This window comes from Dermacentor silvarum, chromosome 5, assembly GCF_013339745.2.
Source record: "Dermacentor silvarum isolate Dsil-2018 chromosome 5, BIME_Dsil_1.4, whole genome shotgun sequence".
Classification (NCBI taxonomy): Eukaryota; Metazoa; Arthropoda; class Arachnida; order Ixodida; family Ixodidae; genus Dermacentor; species Dermacentor silvarum.
Genome location: NC_051158.1, coordinates 147,021,618 through 147,029,904, shown reverse-complemented (window position 1 = coordinate 147,029,904; position 8,287 = coordinate 147,021,618). Strand labels below are relative to the sequence as shown.

The 8,287-nt window shown below is 44.3% G+C and overlaps 1 long non-coding RNA gene across 1 annotated transcript; it reads left to right on the top strand.

The window, feature by feature from the left end:
* The first annotated feature begins 1,416 nt into the window (after positions 1-1,416).
* Positions 1,417-7,820, top strand: LOC125946056 (uncharacterized). Its single transcript, XR_007467363.1, has 2 exons — positions 1,417-1,534; positions 7,425-7,820. It is a non-coding gene; the product is annotated as an uncharacterized LOC125946056 (long non-coding RNA).
* The last annotated feature ends 467 nt before the right edge of the window (positions 7,821-8,287 follow it).

Below are 8,287 nucleotides of genomic sequence, written 5' to 3'. Positions count from 1 at the left end.
ACCACAAAGGGAAGGTTCTGGGAAGATGATGTGCGAGTCTCTTTACATTTTTACACAGCCCATAAAAGTCGAATAACTTCGAGGTTTCTTTCATTCTGCAGTTCATTCTTGACACCTAAACGTATGACAGAAATGTTACCTGTATCATTCTGCACACAAAAAAAGCTCTAGGCTTTCAAATTGCTACATTATTTGAAATGTCTCTCTTGCATCATTTAGCTTATGAAGAGAACATGTTCAATGGCTATCATAAGTGCCACAGGTATGGTGCAAAGTTTCTGCAGGCAGATTTTTTCCAATCTTGAGATGCTTAATCAAACATGATTACGCGAGGATGTACAAGGTCTGTCTCAAACGTTCTTGCCATATGTTTTAAAGAAATAATTTCGCTAGCTTTCGCACATATTGTGGTCACCTTCGAAGTACCGTATTTTCCGGTGTATAAGACGCCTTTTTTTCTGAATTTTTCGTTGGTGCGTCTTATAGAACGGTGCGACTTATGTACTTTTTTGTTTTTCCTGGAAAACTGCCGTCAAAAACGCATTCGATGTTATGGCCGCGCGAAGCGCGCTGGTTCACTTAATTGCTGCGTGTTCTGTGCGCGCTATCAAGGTGCCAAGTTCTCGTGATCGAGTTCCCGAACGCCGTGCGATGAAGACGGAGCAGCAACGCAAGCGGCGGCAGGTCGACCGTGAGTCGGCCGATCCCGAATTTGTCGCATTTGCAGATCGCTGTCAAGATAAGCGCGCGCCGCTGTGCAAATTACGCAGTTGCTACCAGCGTACAAACCGCCTTCCCGCTTTCCTCCCTTGTGCGCGATTCGGCTCACCGTCAGACGCTTTCACTCGTACATACAGAGTATGGCGCACGGGGACGCCCTTTATCGCCCTTGGACTTTATACGGAACATCGCGGCAAACACGACGACAGAAATGCGCCTGGAGCGGAAATATATGCTACCCTTACTACAGTGAACTAGAAGCACCCTTACCCTTGCGCTTGAGCCACGTTCACGGAAAGAAACGTGACGATTTTTTTAATCGCTTAACGAATGAAGAGGTGCGTCTTATACACAGGGTGTGACTTATTTACGTTTTTTTTTTTCTGGAAAAGCTGCCAGTTTGAGGGGGTGAGTCTTATACAAAGGTGCGACTTATAGTCCGGAAAATGCGGTACTCCCCATTAGACACTATACCTCTCCTTCTATTACTGTAAGAACCCTTGAAAGTCTTTAAATACCTGTGAATTTTTGCCACCGAGACCTGTACAAATCCTGATACTTTACATTTTGCAGAGTGCTCTGGAACAACCAAATATGCCATAAATGTACCGTTTCTGCTGTGAAGTAAATATTTTTCTGTTTCTGCGGTGCTGCTGCGGGTGCAGCTGGAGGAGCGGTAGCAGAGACATGAGGTACTGGCATGAGGCATGAGCCTGCCTTGTCGACGGTGCCTCCAGTTCTTCCTCGGCTACCTGCCGACATTATTGAAGAATTAGAGGCAGCAGTGCGGGATGAGGCTGTGGCTGCCACCTTGGTTTGTACTGCCCTTTTATTTTTAATTTTAAGGCTATGTAACATGTGGAAGTTCTGTGCTGTTTCATGAAACATTCTGTGGGTTTTATGTGAAGGAACTTTGCATAGCACACAATAAAGAGTTCATGGAAATAATTTGTTCCCTGCTGTATAGTTTCTAATGACATATTTGGACTGGACCTTAGTTTCTTTAACATGCATCTAAATCTAAGCGTACACTAGTGTTCTTGCAATGAGGCTTCATCGAAATGTGACCATGACTGCCGGAATCAAATGTTTGACCTCGAGCTCAGCACCGCAACGCCATAGGCACTGAGCTTCCATAGTGGCTTGCTGAATCGGTGATTTCCAGCAGCTCCCCGTAATGATACTTTCATGAAGCAGGAGTAAGTCGTTAAGTTAATATACATCCATTGCTGATATAAAATGCAAACTGTGGCAGCTTTCTATAGAAGTACACAATGCAGAGCACTTGTGAATAAATTCTTTTTGTTGGACGAGTTGGCACTTCGCGAATGATAAATAGCAGTGCAAACAAGTTGGACACAGTACAGGAAAAGGGGTGCAAGATGTTCTGTATATACTGTATTTACCTCATTTTAATCTGCTGTTTTGTTTTCTAAATAATAGAGTTTGAAAATTGCATTGCAATTGGATATGTAATGAAAACCACATTTGCAGCAAGTCTAGTGTACCTGTTGTCGAATTGCCTCATTGCACTAACATTTTTTTTCTTTTGCTACAAGCTCATAAAACAAACTCCTAAACTATCCAGTTTCATGCAATGGTTCAAAGCATTTTCTAGAGCACTAGCAATTACTATAAGAATGTAAACCCACATACCCTGTGGCCCCTGTTACGTTTTATTGCACTACCCTGATTTTTCTCTGCTTTGTTTTATCTGCTGCTAGCTAAATTATGTAAGAGAATTTATGCCCTTCAGATTGAATAAGTGAAATACCATATTTACTTGTGTAATGGACGCGCTCGCATAATGAACGCACCCCCAACTTTCGTCGTCAGAATTACAATTTCTTTTTCTCCCGCGTAATAAACGCACCCTGAACTTGCTGCCGTTAAGTAGGAGAGACACAGTACGATTCGGCGTCCGATATGCATTTGGTGGGTACGATTGCATCGGACGCCGAATTGTACGTGTCTATTAGTTTTATTGCGGTAGCAATAATATGGACACTCCAGGTGCATTTTTGAAGTCGGCGTCCAACGATCGCGGCTCTATCCCGCGTTCGAGGGAAGAAAGCGGGTAGTTTGCGTTGAAGCGATACATGGCATGAAGGTCACTTTGCTCGCTGTTGCTGCAGCGCTTCCTCACACCAGCATTTCGACAGTGAGTGTCCGCGGCCATCGAGTATGATTGGTTCATGTTTGCCTGTGCGCGCTGACACCATGCTGGTAAAATTACTTTGGAAGTTTATTCGGGTGATAGAACTACTATCCTTACTTCGTATAGCTCTCTGCGCATTTGCTATCGCAATCGATGGTTCGCCTTTCGGACGAAACTGCGGCTTTCTTTAGAGGTGGCGGCGGAAAAACAAATCGTTCAAAATTTTACCCTGCGTAATAAACGCACCCCCAACTTTGCGCATATTTTCATGAAAAAAAAGTGCATTCATTATGCGAGTAAATACCGCATTGTAATGGGGGTACCGGCATTTTCCATGCCTAAATGACAAGGGTTGGGAAAGTCAGTCAAATTGCGAACAGCTCGAACCATTGCATTGAACATTCATGGCAAAAACAGATGCTGGCCATAGAGAGAACACGGCCCCCTGAAGGAGAAATAGCATTGTTTTATGTTTTTTCACCTTGGTTGCCATCTGTTTTGTTTTTTGACATGCTTTTTCCCACCCTGTTTAAACCCACAATAAATGTAATGCAGACGAAAATAGTGTTGTTGAAGGGGTTATATGTTCTGCCTTCTCCATGAAGCCTTGTTCACTGACATAGTGGTTGGCCATATGCCTGTTGTAGCTAAATGAAATCAATACTACTCAGTGAACAAGGCTTCAGTGTAGGAGGCGAAACATCCTTTCGACAAGCAAGTAGAAGCAAGTGTCAAACCTTCCAATGTCTTACGTGGTTGCCTTCTGTGCCATGATGTTATGAGAGAGAGAAAGCTAAACGAAACCTGGCTGTAGAAAAACTAGTATAAATTAGGTATTTAGTGCGCTCTGGGGTTTGCCGGTATATTTCTGGGGTTTTGGAGTCCAGGCAACTTTACGTAAAGGGACAGCCAACTTCTCAGAACATGAATTGAGAAAACCGCTTGTGGAAAATGACCTGTATTACTGGTTAAAATAAGCCATGTTTTTCTCAATAAATGTGGATTTATATTTTTATTTCATCCCCAAAAGTTGCGAAAAATGACCCTTGGTGCCCCACATGGCAAAAACATGAAGATGCATAAGTGGCCCGAAGGCGAGGGAAAACTGGAACTTGGTATTGATTCATGGTAAATAAGGAACAGTGCACTGAAAACGTAGACGAATGGAGACTTCACACACCACAAGCGCTGACTTTCAACTGGAAAACTTATTGAATGAACGAGTTTATGAACACTTGAACTGTGCATGCATTCGTGGTTAGATCAGGTGATACTGAAGAATAATGAATTAAAAAAATAAAAACCATCACACTGCTCGGCTGTCAAAGATTTGCGTTGTCTAAAGCGAAATTCTAGGGAGTCTAAAAAGGAAATTTCTCCTTCTTGGAAGACTATTGTAGGCTGACTAATGCAACCTGGTCCTGCTTTATGTATTCTATAGGCCTCGCAAATTTCATGTGTCAATTGGTCTGTGTGGCGAAAAAGAATCTCGGTCCAAGAGAATTCTGCAGTGCGCCCGAAATTCCAAATGCGAGGCGCAAACAGTGCATTTTGGTGCTCCCTGAGGCGCTCGTTTACACACCGCTCTGATTGTCCCACGTACACTCGGCCACAGGTGAGCGGGATGCTGTACACGATTGCAGTGGCGCAAGGCACAGGCATATCAGTGTGCCTTACAGGGCAGACATTTTTGTTTCGCATTTGCACCTTTCTCCCTCCACACATTTTGTAACTGTTGCGCAGATGCTACCACTTTCTTTCTGGCTGAAAAAAACAACAAATCTATGCCATGCCACGATCCCCCCCCCCTTTTTTTGTTTCAACCTGTGCGAACGCTAGTGGCCATAGCATGCTTCAATTCTTGCACGAGCTTTCCACAAGACAGCATGCTATTGGTGTCTTGTGGAAAGCTTGTGCGAAGAGTAAAGTTTGACGAGTAAAGATGCTGCACCAAGAAGCAAGCCGTTAGCCATACATCCACTAGAGTTCGCACAGGTTGAAGGGGGGTGATGGATCGTGACATGGCATAGATTTGTTTTGGTCTTTTCAGCCAGAAAGTAAGTAGGTAGTGTCTGCCCTGTAAGGTACACTAACATGTGTGTGCCTTGCGCCACGGCAATCGTGTACAGCATCCCCCTCACCTGTGGCCGAGTCTACGTGGGAGAATCGGGGCGGTGTGTAAACGTGCACCTCAGGGAGCACCAAAATGCACTGTTTGCGCCTCGCATTTTGCAAAGCATTGCCATGACTGCGGGTGCACTACAGAATTCTCTCGGACCGAGATTCTTTTTCGCTACAGACCAATTGACGCATGAAATTTGTGAGGCCCATAGAATACAGAAAGCAGGACCAGGTTGCATTAGTCAGCCTGCAATAGTCTTCCAAGAAGAAATTTCCTTTTTAGACCACGCAAATCGTTGACAGTGGAGCAGCGCGATGGTTTTTATTTTTGTTAATTCATTATTGTTTAGTATCACCTGATATAACCACGAGTGCATAGCATAAATTGTTCACTGCCTTCCAGGTGCATGTGCAGTTCAACTGCTCAATAACTCGTTCATTCAATAAACTTACCAGTTGAAAGTCCGCACTTGTGGTCTGTCTACGCCTCCCTACGCTTTCAGGACACTGTTCCTTATTTACCATGAATAAGAGGCCTATCACATGGCTTTCTATTATTGTATGGGGTTCATGGTATTCTTATTAGTATTGAAATGCAGTCCATATTTTCTGTTATTGCTTTTTTTTTGCCTTACAATATGCTGCTAAGCCATCGTTTGTAGTGAAAGTGGCAGTGCCTTTGTTTTTGATGAGTTGGCTTGGTAAGTCCATCGACAGAATAATGATAACGGGGGCCAGGCAGCCATGATGTAGGTGTGTATTTGGGGGGAAAACTCTGTACAAATGTAAGAAGGTCTGTACGACAATGCAAACTTATTGTACCTGCTTTATATTTTCAAACGTGGTTGAAAAAGCCAAAATGTAGGCAGTTAACTGCAGTTGCACTCACTCCTGTGAAAGCAGAATGATAGGCTGCTTTCACAATTTGCGAAGCTGCAGGTGCAAACATTGCTCAGGGTTAGCTTTTGGTTACCATAAAACTAGGTCCTTAAAAACTGGTTGTCAGTCCCTTTAACGCAAAATGTGAAGGTCTGAAAATATGTCGGTATGCCTTTAAGCTGTTTAGTGCCACAGATATGTATATCTGACTTTCCTGCACTCTAATGTCACATCCCCTAATTATGCATTGGGAATTAGCATGGAAGTAGAATTGGTGCACTTACAAATCATAGTGAAAGCTTGTAGAGGTAATTACTATGAAACATAGTTACTGTGCTAATGGTTATGAAACACAAACATGAAATGCACAGAACAGACGAGACCTGATGCACTTCGTGTTTGTGTTTCTTCTAGTAGCGCTTAGGTGTTGTGGAGCACATTTGCAATTAAAGGGCATTGCGTCACAAACCCCTTCTAGCATAAATGTTTTGCTTAGCACTCAGCTAAAAATTCACTTCACTTGGCAATAAATCATATTCTGGTAGTATTGGGTAGATTTTTCAACTTGAAAACATTGCCACATACAATGCTCATTTCGAAATCTCTGGCAATTTTTGTCTTTTGCAGCGCAAGCACCTCCTGCAAATAGGCATGCAGTTGCTGCGCGAGGTGGCATCGAATGCCATGAAGGCTGTAATGGCGCACCCCGTCCAAGTGCTTTACAGCTTTCATAGCCGGAAGGGGAAGAGGGCATTCATCAATTTGAAGTTATGCCGCATAGTCACAGGTAAAGCTTCCTTGGTCATCTTTTTGCATTGTTGAAGTATTTTGTATACAGCCGAACTCCTCTACAGTGAAATGGATTGCATAACAAGAGATTGTCCTTGCCAAAATCCTGTCTTTCATATGAATTGTCAACTTCTACAACGAAGAAATTTGGGCGTCCCTGTTGGCTGATTTCATTTTTACTATGAAAGCCACATACTCAGCCACCACTGCCCTTGCAGAAATTGCGAAAGTGTGCTCTGCACTAGCACCAATGGCAGCTTGGGTGAATTGCTTGACGAGCATGCCGATGAATTGCATGGCACCAGGCAGCTTACACGTTTAGCATCAGCGGGTGAGACAGTTGAATGTGTGTCGGTTAGTAAAGACGTGGTGTGATCATCACTGATGACGTTAACGCTAGGTTAGGGTGCAAAAACAGGAATGTCAACGAAGGCAACAGGGATGAAGATCCTGTAAATGGATCAAGAATTTTCATGGCGGGGAGGGCGATAGCAGCATTTAATTATCCACAGCAATACTTTGCGTATCCTGCATTTCGCCGCTGAGCATGCTGTGAACCTCCATTCAATAAGGTTGGCTGCGGTTGCAAATTCTGTCAGATAAACTGTGTGCTAAGACTTAGCACCTTATTTCACTAAGTCTCTTGAGTTCATGTTAATGTTTTCTTTTGTTGAATGTGTTTGCCTGCTTTATTGTGGGTGATCTTTACGGTGCATGTTGTATGGACTAATCTTGGTCTTTGTATGGTTGTGTGCAGATGTCATCTGTGCGAAAGGGGGGGGGGGCAATCAGACAGAAGCACAGGACTTCATTAAGGGGTGGTTGCCAGGGTCTGTGGACAGGAGTGGTGGCAGGAAGAGGCGTTTCGCAGACACGTTTTCAGCAGAGCAGCCCGAAGATCTCTCCCTTCGGGGCAGGCAATCATTGCCGGCCCACTGCTGCCCTCTCCCTGCCCCACCCTAGCCCTCAGGTCCCTGGCCATTCCGCCGTCGGCCCCTCCTGTCCGGCTGCTGCTGCCCCTGCTCCTGCAGTCCCTGCCGCCCCGGCCCCTCCTCCTGCTGCTGCCCCTGGAGCTGAGCACCCCTACTGATGCCGGCATCAGTTCAAGAATTGTATTGTAAATAGTATTCTAAATAAATTATATTTTCGTTTATGCTTTACGTGTGTCTGCAGGAAGTTTCCTTCCCGCACTTATTTCCATCACGTTTCCTTCGCTACTAATTGTATAGACAGTAAGCTAGCATACAAGCAACAGAATGGCTGAGTACAGGCTATGCCTGAAACACATTAGATATTCTGGAAACGCGTTGGATACAAAATGGGTGAGCACTGGATATTCTGGAAACGCGTTGGATACAAAATGGTTGAGCACTGGATGTTCTGGAAACGCGTTGGATACAAGATGACTGAGCACTGGATATTCTGGAAACGCGTTGGATACAAAATGGCTGAGCACTGGATATTCCGGAAACGCGTTGGATACAAAATGGCTGAGCACTGGATATTCTGGAAACGCGTTGGATACAAAATGGCTGAGCACTGGATATTCTGGAGACGTTGGATACAAAATGGCTGAACACTGGCTCTATGCTCGAACTACATTGAATACTACAAGGGCAA